A 20,498-nucleotide genomic window follows, 5' to 3' on the forward strand; every position below is an offset into this window, starting at 1 on the left:
CAATAGTCTGTAATGGACTGAGTGAGAGAGAGGAAAGACTATGGGCACAGGGGAGGAACCACTGGTCTTTGGGGGAAGACATGTGGAGGATATGCAGTGAGGATGGTGTGGCCTGCAAGTGAGAGTGTGTGTAAGAATGTACTGGAGGACAGGCACAGGTATGTGGACAGCTAGCAGTTAACAGCAGTGAAAAGGGCATGGACAAGGTGTGGTGAAGAAGGCTCCAGAAGAATTGTGAAGACACTGTGCTGGACAGAAGGGACTGAAGCAGCAGCAGCACAGGTGTGTAGAAGAAGTGATTTTTGCATGTAGTAGATGTGTAGCTGAGATTATTTAAAAGTCCCATACAACACTTTAATATTTAATTAGAGAAAAACCCATACTTCTGTTGAACCTACTAAACTAGAAAAACAAGTTTCTGCTGTGGAGCCTAGAAACATCTTTGCTTTTGTTTCACTTTATAGAATACCTTGGTTTTTTTCCTTTTCTTATATGTTAAGAGCTTACGCCTGAGTTATGTTTTGCAATAGCTATTTAACTGTTTCAGGGTAGGAGAGAAAAAAAAATCATCCCCAAAGCTAAAGTTTGAATTTTTCTTTTGTGAAAATACCAAACACACAAGGAGGCGAATGCTAGCCTATCAGCACTGGAAGCACAAAATAGTCCAAAATAGGAGTTCCAAAGTTCATTAATAAAAATATGTCTTGACATGGCCGAGTTTAGCCTAATAAAGTTTTAACAGGGTTAGGAGATGTTTATAAAACACAAGAACACTATGACAAAAGTCTTCCAACAAAAAGGATAAACTAACCACACTGAGAATGTCTCTCTCACCAAGTTTCAGTGGCAGTAGTTTTCTGCCCCTTTTGAGTGAGTGAGGGAGACATTCATAGAGTGGTTGGTTTATCCCTTTTGTTGGAAGACTTTTGTCATAGTGTTCTTGTGTTTTATAAACATTTTCTGACTCTTAGTGCAGTCTTATTAGGCGAAACTCAGCCATGTCAGATATATAATTATTATTAATAAACTTTGGAACTCCCATTTTGGACTACTTTATTTCAGTAGCATAGCCAGAGTTTAATTTTTAGATGGGCCTGGAGGTGGACTGGGTGGGCACAGGCTGCGCATTTCCTCTCCACCCGCTACCACCCCCCGCCGCCACCACCGCCGCATTTCCTCTCCATCCACTCGCCGCTGCCGCATTTCCTCTCCACCCGCTACCCCCCCCCCCCCCCCCCCCCCGCGACAGCCCCCTGCACATGATCAGTTCTGGTCATTTTTACTGACCTGAAGCGCCGTTCTTCCTCTAGCACCTGCGATTCCCATAGCCAGCTTTCTGCCAGCGCGTGTTGTCGAAGCCTCTTCTCAGGCGCGTCCCGCCTACTCTGCAACTTCCTGTTTTCTGCAAAGGTGGGACACAGGACGTTGCAGAATAGGTGGGACGCGCCTGAGAAGAGGCCCCGACAACGTGCGCTGGCAGAAGGCTGGCTATGGGAATCGCCGGTGCTGGAGGGAGAACAGCGTTTCAGGGCAGTAAAAAATGAGCAGACCACGTGAACGGGGAGAGAAGGCAGAAGAGGCTGGGCGGGCCTGGAGCAAAAGTGGCTGGGCCTGGGCCCGTCCAGGCCCACCAGTGGCTATGCCCCTGCTTTATTTCCTGGTGCTGTCTGTTGCTTCTGGAGCTTGTCTTCTGTACAGAGATAGATAAAACTATGAATTGCATAGATATAGGGCCAAATTCTATAAATGGCACCTTAAAAATCAGTGCCAAAAAAACCATACGATTAGCGTGATTACGTGTAGTTTCTAGAATATGCTCACATGCCGTTCTTGTGACTAGAATTTAGGTGCATCCATTTAGGTCACTTAAACTCAAGCCTAAATGCCTAAAGTGCCCTTTTACTAAGGTGAAGGAGGGCTAATGTGTGGGTAGCACATGTCAAATCGGCACTACTACCAGGCTAGCGCGTGCATCTGGTGGTAATTCTGAGTTTGGTGTGCGCTGAATCCCATGGTAGAAAATACATTTCTATTTTCTACCATGGGGGGGGGGGGGGGGGCATTCCCAGCGGTAATCAGAAATTGGCATGTGCTGCATGATTACCACGTGGGTAGCACATAAGCCCTTACCGCTAAGTCAATGGGTGGCAGTAAGGGCTTAGGCTGTAAATAGGTGCTCGCTAGTTTATTTATTTATTGTATTTGTACCCCACATTTTCCCACCTTTTTGCAGGCTCAATGTGGCTTACAGATTATGGAAATGAGAACGTCATTACATGATTTAAGAAAACAGTCGATCATAAGCTGGGGTGAGAGAGGAATTTAGGTAGAAGGTGTTAGGTAAGGTTGTGTGAGAGGTGTTTTGGTGTACTTGGGTGGTTTAAGGAATGATTTGTTTCATTGAGGGTGACGTTTGTAAGCTCTGTTGAAGAGATGTGTTTTCAAAGCTTTGCGAAAGCTGGTTAGATTGGTCATGGTTTTTAGGGACATGGGTAGTGCGTTCCAAAACTGTGTACTTTTGTACGCAAAGGTAGTAGCATAAGCCTGTTTGTATTTCAAATTTTTAGTTTTAATTTCAGCGCATGCCCATTTCTCAGCCCATTTAAAAAAAGCTCTTTTTCCCATCTGCGGTAAAAAATGGCCCATCACATGCCCAAAACATGCGCCCACACTACCACAGGCCACTTTTTAGTATCTTAGTAAAAGGATCCCTAAGTTAGGCGCAGATTGGGTGTATTCTATAATAATGCACGTAGTTTTTTGACATGCCCACAACCTGCTCATTCCACACCCATAGCCCTGCCTGCATTAGAATTTACATGCACTGCATTGTAGAATACGCCTAGAAAGTTACATAGAGGGGCAAAATCTAACGGGGCCGGCCATCTATAAGGGCTGCCATCTTCAAGGCTGGCCCCGTAAAGCGGCGTCCCGACCGTATTATCGAAACAACACTTGGGCCGGCTTTAGAGATGGCCGGCATTGGTTTTCAGCGATAATGGAAACTAATGGTGGCCATCTCAAACCCGGCCAAATCCAAGGCATTTGGTCGTGGGAGGAGCCAGCATTTGTAGTGCACTGGTCCCCCTGACATGCCAGGACACCAACCAGGCACCCTAGGGGGCACTGCAGTGTACTTAAAAAAATTGCTCCAGGTGCATACCTCCCTTATCATGTGTGCTGAGCCCCCCCCCAAATCCCCCCTAAAACCCACTACCCACAACTGCACACCACTACCATTGCCCTTAGGGATGAAGGGGGGCACCTACATGTGGGTACAGAGGGTTTTTTTTGGGGGGGGGGTTGGAAGGCTCCCATTTACCACCATAAGTGTAACAAGTAGGGGGGGATGGGCCGGGGTCCGCCTGCCTGAAGTGCACTGCACCCACTAAAAACTGCTCCAGGGACCTGCATAGTGCTGTGATAGAGCTGGGTATGACATTTGAGGCTGGCATAGAGGCTGGCAACAAAATGTTTTTTAATTTTTAGGGGTGGGTGGGAGGGGGTTGGTGACCACGGGGGAGTCAGGGGAGGTCATCCCTGATTCCCTCCGGTGGTCATCTGGTCAGTTCGGGCACCTTTTTGAGGCTTGGTCGTTAACAAAAAGGGACCAGGTAAAGTCGGCCAAATGCTCATCAGGGCCGGCTTTCTTTTTTCCATTAACGGGCGAAGCTGGCCATCTCATAACCACGCCCCCGTCCCGCCTTCTGTACCCTGTTAACACGCCCCTTGAAGTTTGGCCGGCTCCGTGACGGAAAGCAGTTGAAGCCGGTCAAAATTGGCTTTCGATAATACCGATTTGGCCGGGTTTAGGAGATGGCCGGCCATCTCCCGATTTGTGTCGGAAGATGGCCGGCCTTCTTGTTAAAAAATAAGCTGGATAGTAACATAGTAGATGACGGCAGAGAACGACCTGCACGGTCCATCCAGTCTGCCCAACAAGATAACTCAAATATGCTACTTTTTGTGTATACCTGACCTTGATTAGTATTTGCCATTATAACAGCACAGACTGTAGAAGTCTGCCCAGCACTAGCCCCCCCTCCCAACCACCAGCCCCCCCCCCCCCCCCCCCACCGGCTCTGCCACCCAATCTCCTCTAAGCTTCTGAGGATCCGTTCCTTCTGAACAGGATTCCTTTATGTTTATCCCACGCATTTTTGAATTCTGTTATCATTTTCATCTCCACCACCTCCCGCGGGAGGGCATTCCAAGCATCCACCACTCTCTCCTTGAAAAAATACTTCCTGACATTTTTCTTGAGTCTGCCCCCCTTCAATCTCATTTCATGTCCTCTAGTTCTACGACCTTCCCATCTCTGGAAAAGGTTCATTTGCGGATTAATACCTTTCAAATATTTGAACGTCTGTATCATATCACCCCTGTTTCTCCTTTCCTTCAGGGTATACATGTTCAGGTCAGCAAGTCTCTCCTCATACGTCTTGTAATGCAAATCCCATACCATTCTCGTAGCTTTTCTTTGCACTGCTTCAATTCTTTTTACATCCTTAGCAAGATACGGCCTCCAAAACTGAACACAATACTCCAGGTGGGGCCTCACCAACGACTTATACAGAGGCATCAAATCTTCCTTTCTTCTGCTGGTCACACCTCTCTATATACAGCCTAGCAACCTTCTACCTATGGCCACCACCTTGCCACACTGTTTTGTCGCCTTCAGATCCTCATACTATCACCCCAAGATCCATCTCCCCGTCCGTACATATCAGACTCTCACCGCCTAACACATACGTCTCCCTAAGCTACACTGGCTCCCAATCAAAGAACGCATCACGTTCAAAGTATGCACCCTAGTACATAAGATCATCCATGGCGATGCTCCAGCCTATATGTCAGACCTGATAGACCTACCATCCAGGAATGCTAAAAAATCCTCTCGCACATTCCTCAATCTCCATTACCCCAGTTGTAAAGGGCTAAAGTACAAACTAATGCACGCATCAACCTTTTCTTATATGAGTGCACAACTCTGGAAAGAACTGCCACGCAATCTGAAAGCGGTTTACGAACTGACCAATTTCTGGAAACTGCTAAAGACCCGTCTCTTCGACAAGACCTATCACAAAGACCAAGACATCTGAATTTCTCACATATACCCTGAATGTAATATAATACCTTCTGTTTTTTCTTTTTCCTACTACTATGTATTACATCACCATGCAACCCAATTCCTTTTGTAACACCAAATGTCTACTCTCCTCTCATTTCCACTATCATGACTTATTGTAAGCCACATTGAGCCTGCAAAGAGGTGGAAAATGTGGGATACAAATGCAATACATAAAAATAATAATAAGTGCATCACTTTGTATTTCTTCTCATTGAATTTTAATTGCCAAACCTTAGACCATTCTTCTAGCTTCCGCAGAACCTTTTTCATGTTTTCCACTCTCTCCCGGGTGTCCACTCTGTTACAAATCTTAGTATCGTCCGCAAAAAGACAAACTTTACCTTCTAACCCTTCGGCAATGTCACTCACAAATATATTGAACAGAATCGGCCCTAGCACCGATCCCTGAGGCACTCCACTACTCACCTTTCCCTCATCCGAGCGAATTCCATTAACCACCACCCTCTGGCGTCTGTCTATCAACCAGTTCCTAATCCAGTTCACCACGTCAGGTTCAGCCTGTCCAGTTTATTTAAGAGCCTCCTGTGGTGAACCATGTCAAAAGCTTTGCTGAAATCTACGTAGATTGCGTCTATAGCACGTCCCTGATTTAATTCTCTGGTCACCCAGTCAAAGAATTCAATGAGATTCGTTTGGCACTATTTCCCTTTGGTAAAGCCATGTTGTCTCAGATCTTGCAACTTATTGACTTCCAGGAAATTCACTATCCTTTCCTTCAGCATCGCTTCCATTACTTTTCCAATAACCAAATTGAGGCTTACCAGCCTGTAGTTTCCAGCTTCTTCCCTATCACCACTTTTGTGAAGAGGGACCACAACTGCCATTCTCCGATCCTACGGAACCTCTCCCGTCTCCAAGGATTTATTAAACAAATCTTTAAGAGGACCCACCAGAACCTCTCTGAGTTGTGCGTGTACATTCTAATTAAAGCCAATTAGTGTCACTAGTTGGTTGTTAAGTACCAATTATCAGCACTGATTGGCTTGTTAATCAATTAAGTTGTGCGTGCAATTTGGCCATGCAGCCATATTAGTGCTCACAAGTTAAGGCGCCATATATAGAATTTAGAGGATAGAGCATAACTCAACAAGATGCAGAGAATAATTTTATAACAAGTGCCTAACTTCTGCAAAGATATGTGCATAAGTTGCAACAATGTTAAAAGGGAAAAATGTAAAAAATTACCTGACGGAAAGTGCATATAGACAAAAAAAACTATGAAACAAAAAACAGTAGGAATGACCAAACGGATGAAGCTGGGTGATCCAATATATGCAGTCCTCAGCTGCGGTTTTCACAAGAAGATATTTGCTATTGAAGTGACTTTTTTTTGCTGTTTTTCAAAACCATATTAAGTAGAGGAGTGTGGTAGCCGTGTTAGTTCACATCTTATTTTCTATTCCATGTTTTATTTTGTTTGATTTCTATTCAAAACCATATGAAATCCACACACTTTTCAATGGACTCCTGATGAAGGTGACAGCGCTGAAACTCAACCTTTACCATTCCATTGTGTGGTAATTTATTTTTTAGCCCCAATAAAGGACTTCATATATTGGACCATACAGCTTTGTCTGTTTGGTCAATCCCATTGTGAGTTTTTGTTTTTGTAATCTTTTGAATTTTGTGGGATTATATTTTTCTTTTTTTGTGGAAAGTGCATGACATGTACACATTAAACCTGCTCTGAGGCATACACGTTAACTTGTTCATTATGCAAACATACATGTGCATTTTAGAAAATATGTACATAAGCCCAAACCCTGCCTCTGGTTGGATAAACATGTGTGTATAATTTTAAGTATATATACTAGGGGCAATTTTGGAAAAGGCTATTTTTGCACCTAAAACACTATTTTTATCTGTGGACATTTTAAAATTACACCCATCAGGATTAAAAATTAGCTTGCACTTAAGACCTCTTATACAGTGTTCAATGTACTTTTCATTTACTTTGAAAAGTTAATATTCTCATTCGACTTTTTATTCCACCAATTAAATTCTGATTGAAGAGAGATATTATCAGGCTTATTTTCGAAAGAGAAGGACGCTCATCTTCAGACACAAATCAGAAGATGGGCGTCCTTCTCACAGGGTCATCCAAATCGGTATAATGGAAAGCGATTTTGGACATCCCTAACTGCTTTCCATCACAGGGACGTCCAAAGTCCAAGGGGGCATATCGGAGGAGTAGCAAAGGCGGGACTTGGGCGTGCCTAACACATGGATGTCCTCGATCCATAATGGAAAAAAAGGGCGTACCTGAAGAGCACTTGGACGACTTTACCTGGTCCTGTTTTTCTTTTGACCAAGGCACAAAAAGGTGCCCGAAATGACCAGATGACCACCAAAGGGAATCGGAGATGACCTCCCCTTACTCCCGCAGTGGTCACTAACCCCCTCCCACTCTCAAAAAATATATTTAAAAATATTTTTTGCCAGCCTCTATGCCAGCCTCAGATTTCATACTCAGGTCCATCACAGCAGTATGCAGTTCCCTGGAGCAGTTTTAGTGGGTGCAGTGCACTTCAGGCAGGCGGACCCCGGCCCCCCCCTACCTGTTATGTTTGTGGAGGAAACAGTGAGCCCTCCAAAACCCACCACAAACCCACTGTACCCACATCTAGGTGCCCCCTTCACCCATAAGGACTATGGTAGTGGTGTACAGTTGTGGGTAGTGGGTTTTAGGGGGGTTTGGGGGGCTCAGCAGACAATGTAAGAGAGCTATGTACCTGGGAGCATTTTATGAAGTCCACTCCAGTGCCCCCTAGGGTGCCCGGTTGGTGTCCTGGCATGTCAGGGGGACCAGTGCACTACAAATGCTGGCTCATCCCATGAAGAAAGGGCTTGCATTTGGTCGTTTCTGAGATAGGCGTCCTTGGTTTCCATTATCGCCGAAAATCAGAAACGACCAAGTCTAGGGACGACCATGTCTAAGTACAACCTAGATTTCAAGATTTGGACGTCCCCGACTGTACTATCGAAACGAAAGATGGACATCCATCTTGTTTCGATAATATTGGTTTCCCCACCCCTCCATTGGGACGTTTTGCGAGGACGTCCTCAAGAAAACCTGGGCATCCCCTTCCATTATGCCCCTCCACATCACCCTTAAAACAACTCTTCAAATTTTCAAATGGAGATATAATGTCACTTAAATGAAATAATGATATCACTATTTTAATAATATGTATGAGAGGGAATGATGTCCTCAGTAATAACGTGACCAGCACTTCCTAGTGCAGTGCCTTATTAGCAATAAGGGGCTCATATCAATGCCTCCTCTACTTAAGCATTGACTTTAGTCGCTAAGGAACTTTGTAAATCTAAGTGCTTTGAAAATGAGCCCCATAGTCTCAAAAAAACTCAATAGCACAGCAAGCACTTAGCTGAAGAACAGCCAAGCAGCTAATTCTGGAAGTCTCCCATTCAGGGCTCAACAAGGAGCCTTGTATCACTTCTTCATCAGGAGCTCATAATGCTTGAAATCTGCCTATAATGTTTCTTTCTGTTCAAATAACAGTCAGGACATGATATGAGGTAAGAATCAACATACATGATTATCTCTAGAGCCTGAAAAATACATATCAGTTTTTTACTTTCCCAGAAAAGCTAGAAAATTAGCTGCTTAATTTTCAAAGAAGCATTTTGTTGAAATTAAAGGTGAGACTGCCACCTGCTGGCTTCTGATATTATATGGAATGAAAATAATCTTAGTTGAGTTTCATCCATAGAAAGGAATATTTTGATTTTCATTAAAATAAAGGAAACATTCCATAACCATTAAAGGGGAGAGAATGAATTTACTTAGATTACAACGGTATTACATATAGACAGCTCTGAGGTCTGTTTTCTAAGCCAATAGTACACATTAAAGAACAATTTACACATGCTAAAACCATGTTGCACCTAACAAATGCAATAAATATTGAATTGTATTTTATTATAACACATGAAAATGTGGCCCAGCACATGGTAAGAAATAATGAGCTGCATCACATGAAAATGGAAGCAAAGCAGTTCATTATTATGCAAAATGCATTGGTCCCTATCCTATGATTCCTTTACAAATATGTCCAGAACCCCCTCAAACCCAAACCCAGCCTCAATCTAAATACTCCTATTTGAAAATAAAGGGTACTCCTCCACCAGATCCTTGTTAAAAAAAAGTCCTCACCCCCCATCTATTGGAGCAAACTAGTGTGGTACTGTGGGCAGGAATGCTTTTGCTTCAGAAATGGTGGCACCAAGTCCCATATGATGTGTTATGAATGCAGATGTAGGAATGAGGTGTTCCCTTGACCATATCATTGAAGTTCTGCTTTGGGGAGTTTGCAGAACATCTAAAGAAGAGGTTGTAAGATCTTTGCTGGACATTCTGGGTAGATTCAGATCATTCAAATCCAAACATTAGGGAAAAATAGCATTAAATAAATTGAGCCTGATGGAGGACTCAGCCACCAAATAGGAATGGTAAGTGTCCACTACATAGGAATGCTTCAGAAGATGATTTAGTCTTTCTCCAACACTCACCTGTAACATCAAGTTGGAGATTGTGATGGATAAGGGGACTACCTTTAGATTGTAAGCTCTCTTGAGCAGGGACTGTCCTTCCCCATGTTTAAACTTGTACAGCGCTGCGTAACCCTGGCAGCGCTATAGAAATGCTAAGTAGTAGTAGTAGTAGTAGTAAATTGGTGGCCTCAGTGCAAGAGAACCCATCCAATATTTCCAAAATGGTCATGAGAATGGAAGGGACTAAAACTTTCACTCATGGATGCCTGGTGGAAAGCTGCTTAAGGAATGCTTGGTTAAAATTGTTGGCAAGCATGATGATATGGAGAATTGTAGCTCTTGCAAGAATGCGATCTATGCTGGGTGTAGGAAACAGTTGCTGAAGAAACTCCAAATTGCCCAAAACATAGCAGCTAGGCTTGTCTGTAAAGTTTCTCATTTTCATAAGGCATTACCGTTGTTATCTAAGCGTCACTGGCTTCCAGTTAAAGCTAGGGTCACTTTCAAACTTTATGTTCTTATCTACCAGATATTATTCGGTATGTCCCTTGACTATATGCAACCTCTTGTTGACCTTCCACCACGAAATGCCGTTCTAGGGGCAAGGAGTTATTTACACTGACACTATCCAAGCATTAAGAAAATTGCATAAAAGTCAGTTCTTGAAGTGGGATTTGCTTATCAGGGCACTAAATGTTGGAACTCCTTACCTAAATCTGTCCATGGTCAATGTGATTATATGACATTTTGAAAAATGCTAAAGACATCAGCAGATTTCTGGAAGCAGTCCCTGAACTTCCTGTTTAGGCTGATCTGATCGCTTTAACCTTTCTGTCTCCCTGTCTGATCCAGGCATTGTAGTGTCTTTTATTCTCTATAATATTGTATGATGTAGTTGTATTCAATTTGTTTTGTGTACTTTAGCCTTGACTAACTGTATTGTTAGCCATATTGAACTCATGTTGCTGGTATAATGTGGGGTTTAAATATCTGAGGGTCAAGTTCCCAGAAAGAAAGAAGGGTACCAATGCTACTGCTTTTTTTGGCCAGTGTGTGGATATCTGCCTTTAGGGATGAATTAAAATTGGACAAACCAATTGCATCCTTGTGGCTTCCCCGGCTGCGGTGCTCAGTTTTGCATTGTCCTTATCTGGCTGTTCAACAAAGTTGATATAGTTAAAGTTTGGGACTGTGCAATACAGTTTGAGGAAATCCTTTTTAAGCAGCAGAGAATATTCTTTTTCCATGACTATTTTTAGGAGGTCCAGAGGAAGTGAGCTGAATTCCTGAAGATCTTGTAATCTCTTCTTTAGATGTTCTGCAAACTCTCCAAAACTCTTTCAGAGGTTAAAATAGAACTTTTAAACTAATCCCCATTCATTCCATGCCTCCCTTTCCAATTCCCCTCCCCCCAAACAGCCCTCCCTTTTGATCTGATCAAGAAATATCCCCATACAACCTCTTCCCACACCATCGCGATAGGCCCCCTGAGTCTACCTAATGCCTGAACCAGTATGGCTATTCTTATATTCTTATGGTCTTCACGGAAAGGGTGTTGAATTTGTGGAACAGACTCCCAGTGGAAATGATAGAGATGAAAACAGTATCTGAATTCAAGAGAGCTTGGGACAAATACAGAGGATCACTAAGGGAGAGGAATGGATAGTAGATGGCATGGATGGGCAGACTGGATAGGCCATATGGTTTTTATCTGCCTTCATTTTTCTCTGTTTCTTTGTTTTTTGTGTTTTTTTTTCTAGAAAGCCATTGCTTATCCATAAGGTTAAGTAGCCTGGAATCTGCTACTTTTTGGGATTCTGACAGGTACTTGTGACCAGGACTGGCTACTGTTGGAAACAGGATTCTGAGCTAAATGAACCAGTACGGCAACTCTTATGTTCCTATATTCTAAAATAGGCTAGTTTACACACACGCTTAAATAATCCAGGAGTGGATATTTACACCTGCTGTGAAGCAAGTGTAAATGTTCATTCCTGCAGTGCAGGTGTGAATTCTGCTGCTTACAGTAGTATCTTATGATACATAGGCGTGTATGTGTCTTTATGAAAGAGCGCCTAAGTAGGCACCTACTTGACCTCTTAAACAAGGGAGGGGGAGGGTCTGTTACTAAAGTGTTGTATACAATGAGCAAACCAACACATATCAGTTCAAAGTTTTCCTTTATAGTTATCAACTCAACCCCTAACTATCCTCCCCCCTCCCCACCCCGTATCATAAATTGTTTTACTAGTAATAAAGCAACAAAACAGTCATTAAACAGTAACTACTGCAGTCACAAATGTCTTTAAAGCATACACCCCCAATCCCAACTAAACCCCTCTCCATTCCACCCCTACCCATATCTTCCTCAAATACAGTTGTGGAACAAGGTGATTTAGCTTTTAAAAAGCACACTCTGACCATTCAGTAGCTCACAAACCATACAAGTCTCCTTAGCTCTCTCCCAACTCAAACCCATCCCCCCACCACCCTAAGGAACCTCAACCAAACCTAGGTCTCTCCCCCCACCTCCAAGTCATAAAATGTAAATTTAGACCAGCATCATCAAGTTAGGAAGGAGAGTTCCATTGAAGCCTTATTCCCACCTCTACTTCATATGCCCCCCTGGTACCTTATAATTTTATGTCATCACATTTTTTTGGGAAATGCAAGCACCTGAAATAGTAATCGTATGGGCAATATTCAGTCTGTGGCAGTCAGCATTTTTTTAAACACTGGCAACTGCAGGATTTATACCTGGATCTTCAGTACTGGGTCACATCTGGCTTCTGAGACTGAATATCCAGGTCCTGGGTGGCTGCTGGAAGTTATCTAGAACCAGCAACTGGATAGCTATATTGGCAAGTTAGCACTGCCATTGTGAGAATTGTCTTTCTAATTTCCATGTACACTTAAATTTTATTTAATCAGCGTAGGCATATACTTTCAGTGGTCAGTTACTCAGAAACACTGCCTGAGAAGTACATTTTTTGTTGTTCTAAAGCAAATCTGTAGAATTCATCATGATCTCTTTCTTCATAATGTTCTTTTGCTAAACAAACTCTGTCAGTACAGAAGACGTTTAGCACCTTGGATATTAGAGCAGGAAATGTAAAAAACAAACAAACACACACACACACGCACAAATCCATTGGATTGGCTGGGTCTCTGTAGATAAGACTAAACAGATATGAATTTAGGTGCTTGTGTGTCAGTAATTTTGCCAGCAGAGGGCACTAGAGTACAAACAATGATGATGATGATGATGATATTTATATCTGACCAAAGAATTCTCAAAAAGGTCAGCCAGAAGAATGCCCATAAACTTAGTTCAACAAAAAACTTAAGTAACAAGGATATATCACTTAATCCTTACTAGACACATTTAGCAATACTCAGAATAATTAATGACTGTGTAATTGGCAAGAAATAAATCTGATATTGTTTGTTGGCCCAAAAGAGGATAAGCATACTCAGGAAGTTCTCCATAAAAAGAGCTGTACATTGTGCAAATATTGTTTTTATGAGTGCCTTCCAGTTAGCAGGCTTTTTGCAATATGGGAATAAACAGATTTTTCCGAAGAGGAAGAAGTGTCTATATAAGCCCATAAAAAGATATTACATAATGTGATACCCGGAAGTGATCCTTCTCCAGAGAAGCCCCCACACTCTGGAATGCACTACCTGAAATGCTCCTCTTAACACAAGATTTTCTCTACTTCAGGAAACAGGTGAAAGTTTGGCTCTTCAACCAGGCCTTTAATGGAAGAAGTAACTAACTTGTTAGTTTCACTCACACACACAAGGATTGACTTGGGCTGCACATACTGCAGCAGGACATGTTTATCCACCCCTACCCTAACGGAGATAATTTTTAACCATCTCTCTGACCTCATGTACAACTTTCTTTTAAATCGGTCACCTTACTTTCTAATTCTTCTTACTCTCTTACCTATCTGTATGTTACATCGTTGCTTTACTCTTCACTATCAATTAAAATGTTCTATTACGTATTGTATTGGCATTGTAAGTAGACTATGCTATACTTTGCATTGCTATTTGAATATTTTTACTGCTGTAATTGCCTATTGCTTATGTTTGATTTATTTTTACTGTACACCACCTTGAGTGAATTCCTTCACAAAGGCGGTAAATAAATCCTAATCAAAATAATAATAACAACAACAACAAATTAACGTTTCCTCTAGACAATACAAGAACGTAAGACCTTTGAAGTCAGAATGATTGAATATTTTGACACCCAACAGACAGGACTTAATAAGGATCTGGGTTTTCTAGCCCATTATAAACCATAAAGTTGTATTTCTCTGTTTATTTCTCTGTTTATCACCCTCCTCTCACCTTCCCACACCATCCTGTTAGAATATCAATGAAATGCTTTGATGTCCCCATGCATACCCCCACCCTCCCACTCTGTCAGACTGTCAAAAGTAATGCTTTGATGTTTCTCTTATATATACACTATCTGCTACCTCATTTGCTTATTTCTGATCTGAAGAAGAAGGGCTAACTTCGAAAGCTAATCAAGAAATGTATTAAGTTATGTCCAATAAAAAAGGTATCATCTTATTTTCTTTTCCATGTTTTATTTTGTTTTATTTCTATTGATAACCTTTAAGAGTGGACTAACACGGCTACCACACCTCTCTACTCTAGACACCAGAAATCAATTCTCTATGCAAAAGGACAACTTTACTGGCTTATAGACAGAGAACAATGGAACAACAGAGAATAGAATTATACCACCTGATATTTAAAGTGATTTAAACAGCCCGGAGAGGCTCTTGGCCGCTGAAATCACTTTCCCACTGCAGCTCCTTGTGACTAACCCTCCATTGCTCCAGGAACAAAATAAATATCAGTATATAATATGTAAATCACTTTGATTATAACCACAGGAAGGTGGTATATCAAATCCTATTCCCTTATCACAAATATTCAGCGGCATTTAATTGATTAGCACACTGAATATTTGTGGTTAGCACCTGAGCCAAACCAGCTAACTTGTGGGCTTGCAGGGGAAAGGGAATGGGACTTGATATACCACCTTTCTGTGGTTTTTGCAACTATATTCAAAGCAGTTTACGTGGAGGGGCATAATCGAACGTGAACGCCCATCTCCATGGGCGTCTATCTTCAAGAACGGGTACGTGAGGGGGCGTCACCATATTTTCGAAATAAATGGGCGTCCATCTTTTTTCCGATAATACGGTTTGTGCCAGCCAAATGCATCGGATTTGTGCGGATTTGAGCTGGGCGATATCGTTTTTCAGTGATAATGGAAACCAAAGGCGCTCAGCTCAAAAACAAACAAATCCAAGGCATTGGGTCATGGGAGGGGCCAGGATTCGTAGTGCACTGGTCCCCCTCACATGCCAGGACTCCAACCGGGCACCCTAGGGGGCACTTGTAACAATTAAAAAAAAAGTTAACTACCTCTGAAGTCCATAGCTCCCTTCCCTTGGGTGCTGAGCACCGCAAATCCCCCCCAAAACCCACTCCCCACAACTCTACACCATTACCATAGCACTTATGGCTGAAGGGGGGCACAGTGGGTTTTGGGGGCGGTTTGGAGGGCTCCCATTTACCACCACAAGTGTGACAGGTAGGGGGGAGATGGGCCTGGGTCCACCTGCCTGAAGTCCACTGCACCCACTAACAACTGCTCCAGGGACCTGCATACTGCTGTAATGGACCTGGGTATGACATTTGAGGCTGGCATACAGGCTGGAAAAAAAAAGTTTTTAAAGTTGTTTTTTTTTGGGTGGGAGGGGGTTAGTGACCACTAGGGGAGTAAGGGGTGGTCATCCCTGATTCCCTCCGCTGGTCATCTGGTCATTTAGGGCACTTTTATGGGACTTGTTCGTGAAAAAAAAGGGTCCAAAAAAAGTGACCCAAATTCACGCTAAAAATGCCTTTCTTTTTTCGATTATCGGCCGAGGACGCCCATCTCTCCTCGGCCAATAAACACACCCCAGTCCCGCCTTCACCATGCCTCCGACACACGCCTGTCAACTTTGGCTGTTTCCGCGAAAGATTGCAGTTGAAGACGCCCAAAATCTGCTTTCGATTATACCAATTTGGGCGCCCAAGGGAGAAAGACGCCCATCTTCCGATTTGGGTCAAAATATGGGCGACTTTCTCTTTCGAAAATAAGGCGGATAGTATATATGCCCCATAGGAATTGAATGGGCTTCCTCTCATTTGCTGCACCGAGAATCGGTAGCACAGCTTTGTAAAAGAGGACCTCAATAAGCTAACCAATTTTAAAATATTTTTGTAGTGCCGTTTGTACCCGTGGTAATCTGGCAGTACCATGTACTGCCCGGTTACCGCCAGGTTAGCTCTGGAGCACTTACCGCCAGATATGACGTGAACTCCATGGTCAATAACATAAGATCCTTGCTACATTTATTTAAAACTAGTAAATAAGGCCCGTTTCTGACACAAATGAAACGGGCGCTAGCAAGGTTTTCCTCGGAGTGTGTATGTTTGAGAGAGTGTGTGTGAGAGTGACTTTGTGAGAGAGAGAGTGAATGTGCGAGTGTGTGTGTGTGACAGAGAGAGAGTGAGTCTGGGTGCGTGTTTGAATGAGTGTGTGCGAGTGCGTATGTGAGACACAGTGACTGTGAGAGTGTGTTTCACACAGTGTGCAAGAGAGTGTGTGTGTGAGAGAGAGTGTGAGAGAGTATGTGTGCGATACAGACTCTCCGTGAGACCGAGTGTATGAGACTGAGTGTGTGAGACCAAGAGTGTGTGAGAGTGACTGTGACACATAGAAAGTGAATGTGATATACAGTGTGAGACATAGAGGGGCATTATCGAACGTCGCCGGTGAAATAGGTCGCCGGCGATCTATTTTGGCGGCGGCGCAACAGCTGGCCGGAACCGTATTTTCAAAAAAGATGGCCGGCCATCTTTTTTTTCGATAATATGGTGTGGGCCGGCAAAATGCCTTGGATTTCGCCGGGTTTGAGATCGCCACTTTTGTTTTTCCGCAATAATGGAAAAAACTGCCGGTGATCTCAAACCCGGTGAAATCCAAGGCATTTGGCCGTGGGAGGAGCCAGCATTTGTAGTGCAATGGTCCCCCTCACATGCCAGGACACCAACCGGGCACCCTAGGGGGCACTTCAAACAACTTTTATAAACAACCAAATTAGCTTCCAGGTGCATAGCACCCTTCCCTTGTGTGCTGAGTCCCCCAAATCCCCCCAAAACCCACTGCCCACAAGTGTGCACCATTACCCTAGCCCTAAGGGCTGAAGGGGGGCACCTACATGTGGGTACAGTGGGTTTGGGGGGGTTTGGGAGGGCTCAACATTACCCACCACAAGTGAAACAGGTAGGGGGGGGGATGGGCCTGGCTCTGCCTTTCTGCAGTCCACTGCAACCAACAACAACTGTTCCAGGGACCTGCATACTGCTGTCTGGGTGCTGGGTATGACATTTGAGGCTGGCATACAGGCTGGTAAAAAAAGTTTGTATTTTAATCATTTTAGTGTGGGAGGGGGTTGGCGACCGCTGGGGGAGTAAGGGGAGGTCATCCCCCATTCCCTCTGGTGGTCATCTGGTCAGTTGGGGCACCTTTTTGAGGCTTGGTCGTGAAAATAAAAGGACCAAGTAAACCCGGCGAAATACTGCTTATCGCCGGGTTTTATTTTTCCATTATCCGCGAAAGCCGGCCATCTGGTAGCCACGCCCAAGCCTGCCCATGTCCCGCCTTCGCTTCGCCGCCAACACACCCCTTTGAACTTTCGCCGGCGAGGCGAAGGGAAAGCGGCGAAGCTATCACAAATGTAGCTTTTGAATATATGCTTTTCGCCGCTTTTGCGAAATCGCCGGCCATATCCCGATTTGTGTCGGGAAATAGCCGGCGATTACTTTCGATTATAAGCTGGATAGTGTGAGAGACTGTGTGAGAGAGAAAGACACTGACTGTGAGAGAGTGTTTGTGAGAGAGAGTGTGTGTGTGTGTGACAGAGATGCCTCTCTCCTCCCTCTGTGGTCTCAGGACCCCCTCCTCCTCTGGTCTGAGGACCCTCTCCCCCCCCTCTGGTCTCAGGATCCCCTCCCCCCTCTGAGGTCTGAGGACCCCTCCCCCCTCTGCGTTCCTCTCCCCTCCCCTGTGGTCTCAGGACCCCCTGCCTCTCCCCCCTCTGTGTGGTTGGCAGCACTGTGCGAGTGTGTGTGTGTGACAGAGAGAGAGTGAGACTGGGTGCGAGTGTGTCTGTGAGAGAGAGAGTGTGTGTGATTGTCCTCTCTCCCCTGCCCCCCTCCAGCCACCCAGCGATTCTCCTCTCTCCCCTGGCCCCCCCTCCAGCCAACCAGCGATTTTCCTCTCTCTCCCCTGCCCCCCCTCCAGCCACCGTGATTCTCGTGTCCCCTACCCCCCCTCCAGCCACCCAGCTATTCTCCTGTCTCCCCTGCCCCCCTCCAGCCACCCAGCGATTGTACTGTGTCCCCATTAGCTCCGTCGAAGCGGCGGCGTTATTGAAAGCCCTGGCCGTCCACGGACTCAGCTTCAGAACGTTGGAGGTGAGTTTGTTCCCTCAGTCCTGCCTTCTGATTACCCGCCCTCGATGTCATCATGTTTTGACGCGAGAGCGGGGCAGAGAGAGAAGTGACACCCTTACGAACTTATGAACCCTGAAGCCACGGAGTCAGCTTCAGAACGTTGGAGGTGCGTTTTATTATAGTAGATAGCATTCCATTTATTGATGAAACTCAAATCAGTAGTAAACAGTTTTGGAGGTTTATAAATACAAATGATTGGACTATGACACTACTTTTCAGCTGATTGGTCACAATATATGCTCCCATTTGCCAATCGTGCACATCAGCGATTACCGGTATTTCTTGGACTTAACCGGGTAAAAATAAGACTTTGGTTGCCCGTTCTAATTCAACGTGTGAGATGGATAATGTGGTTTATGCTATAATTTGTCCTTGCGATCTGATCTATGTGGGACGTTCTTCACGCCCCATAAAATTGAGATTAGCAGAACACAAATCCCAAATCAATACAATAATGCCGACAGGTCCTATGGTACAACATTGGTTGGATAAAGCACATGCAGTATCAGATATACACTGGAGAATTATTGACACTGTCACAATGGGACGGGAAGGAGGTTATATCTGTAAGCGCCTTAATTAAAAAAGCGCAATGTTAGATTTACACTTTAGACACTCTGTCCCCTAGGGGACTTAACAGCCAATTAAATTGGGGATTCCTATTGTGACACTAAACATTTTAGCCTTCTGATTGGCCTTTCTATTTTCTTTTTGATTGGCGGGGAACTGTGGTTTCAGCTATTTAGTGAGATGTATATCATGGTGAGCATTGCGGTAAGTAGGTTATAAATGCATACTACGCTTATTTTTGATTCTGATTTTTCTCTTACTCATAAGTACCTTGAATTTGTTTTTTCAGTGGACTGGACCCTGACGCAGCATAAGCGAAACATGTCGCATTTTGCCCAGCGGTCCTATCGTCTATAACAGGAAACAAAGGCTAAGTTACATATTATTGGAATGCTTTACGAGATATGAGCTAAGCAATTCAATATTTGGATGCTAATCTGTTTTAAAATTATAAATAAGTGAAAAAAATTAAAAAAAAATGAAAATAGATTATAACAAAACAGCAAAAGTGAGTTTCAATTTAAAGTCATTATAGACCCGTGAAGAGGCAAGGCGAGCAAAGAGTTGATTTGGCTCTTATGAAACAAGCCACCACTGAAGTCTATGATTTTTTATTCTTAAAAAAACCTGCTCTAATTCTGGTTTTTGGAAGTATAAGACCCTGGGCTATATGAGACTGTTATTTTAAAAAGAAAGTACCCGCGTTGTCTGATTCTCATAGCAAAGAAAACCATCTGACAACAATGGAGAGAGCTGTTTGCTCCCTCAGTGTCCTCCTGGAGGTCCCAAATGATAAATTTGTTACCTATGGAATGCATGAGTATTCCGGAGATCTATGCCGCTCCTGGACGGAGATTTCATCACTATTGGGAGCGATTCTGGTCTACGCTGCAGCCGGCACCTAGGAGTCGTCTTCTAAATTGACTCAATCTGATTTTTATTTCTCTCTTGCAGCATCTGGGAGGGGGGAGGGAGGAATGGGGATATGTGTTTAAAATGATTGCTGCATCATGAAGTGCTCTTTGTGTTGAACAGCCTGGTTTTGATCATATGCTTTGTGTGTAATACTTCCTCTTGTCATGTTCACCAATAAAAAAAGATTTCACACAAAGAAAAAGTACCCGCATACATCTGCTCCTCAGATTGTTCCATATCAAATAATACATGTATTTTTGAAAACTCAAAATAAGTGTATATTTCCAAACCCAACCATATCCCCTCCTCCACCTGTGTGTAAAATTATCCAGTACACGACAGCAGATAAAGACCTGCACAATCCACTCAGTCCACATTGTTCCATAGACAGCTGATGGAGTGAGCCACAAAGACCGTGACCCAAGCCACTTTCTTTTTATACAACTAGGAAAAAGAAAGTTTGGATGATGGGGGCAGAGATTGTTTGGTTTCCTCAGCCATAAAGGTGTTCCACTGCCCCTACTTTGTGCTTAATTTTACACCCCTATAGGATGTGTAGTGTTTTGAAAATCATTAAGGCATTTCCAGTGCTATGGGGTAAACAAATACCAGCTTTACAAAAACATGTTTGGTGCATTTACCGTCTAGTGCTACTTATAGTATAGAAACAGAGCTGGTATACCCTGCTTTGATGATCTGTCTGTCTTGGCACATAGGGCATCACTTATAAGAAACCACTTAGTTTTAG

At 43.6% G+C, this 20,498-nt stretch overlaps 1 protein-coding gene across 2 annotated transcripts in view; it reads right to left on the minus strand.

Annotated features, from left to right (window-relative positions):
* Positions 1–19,778, minus strand: part of LOC115469118 (anterior gradient protein 3-like) — a 67,182-nt gene extending 47,404 nt beyond the window's left edge. The window contains exons 1-2 of one of the 2 annotated variants that reach the window (XM_030201457.1): positions 19,641–19,778; positions 19,106–19,186 (exon numbers count right to left, since the gene is read on the minus strand). The gene's annotated coding sequence lies outside the window, so the exon portion shown is untranslated. The remainder of the gene's footprint in view (positions 1–19,105; positions 19,187–19,640) is intronic. The other variant, XM_030201449.1, reaches the window with a different exon arrangement.
* Positions 19,779–20,498: the final 720 nt, after the last annotated feature.

Source organism: Microcaecilia unicolor, chromosome 1, assembly GCF_901765095.1.
Source record: "Microcaecilia unicolor chromosome 1, aMicUni1.1, whole genome shotgun sequence".
In the NCBI taxonomy this organism is placed as follows: domain Eukaryota; kingdom Metazoa; phylum Chordata; class Amphibia; order Gymnophiona; family Siphonopidae; genus Microcaecilia; species Microcaecilia unicolor.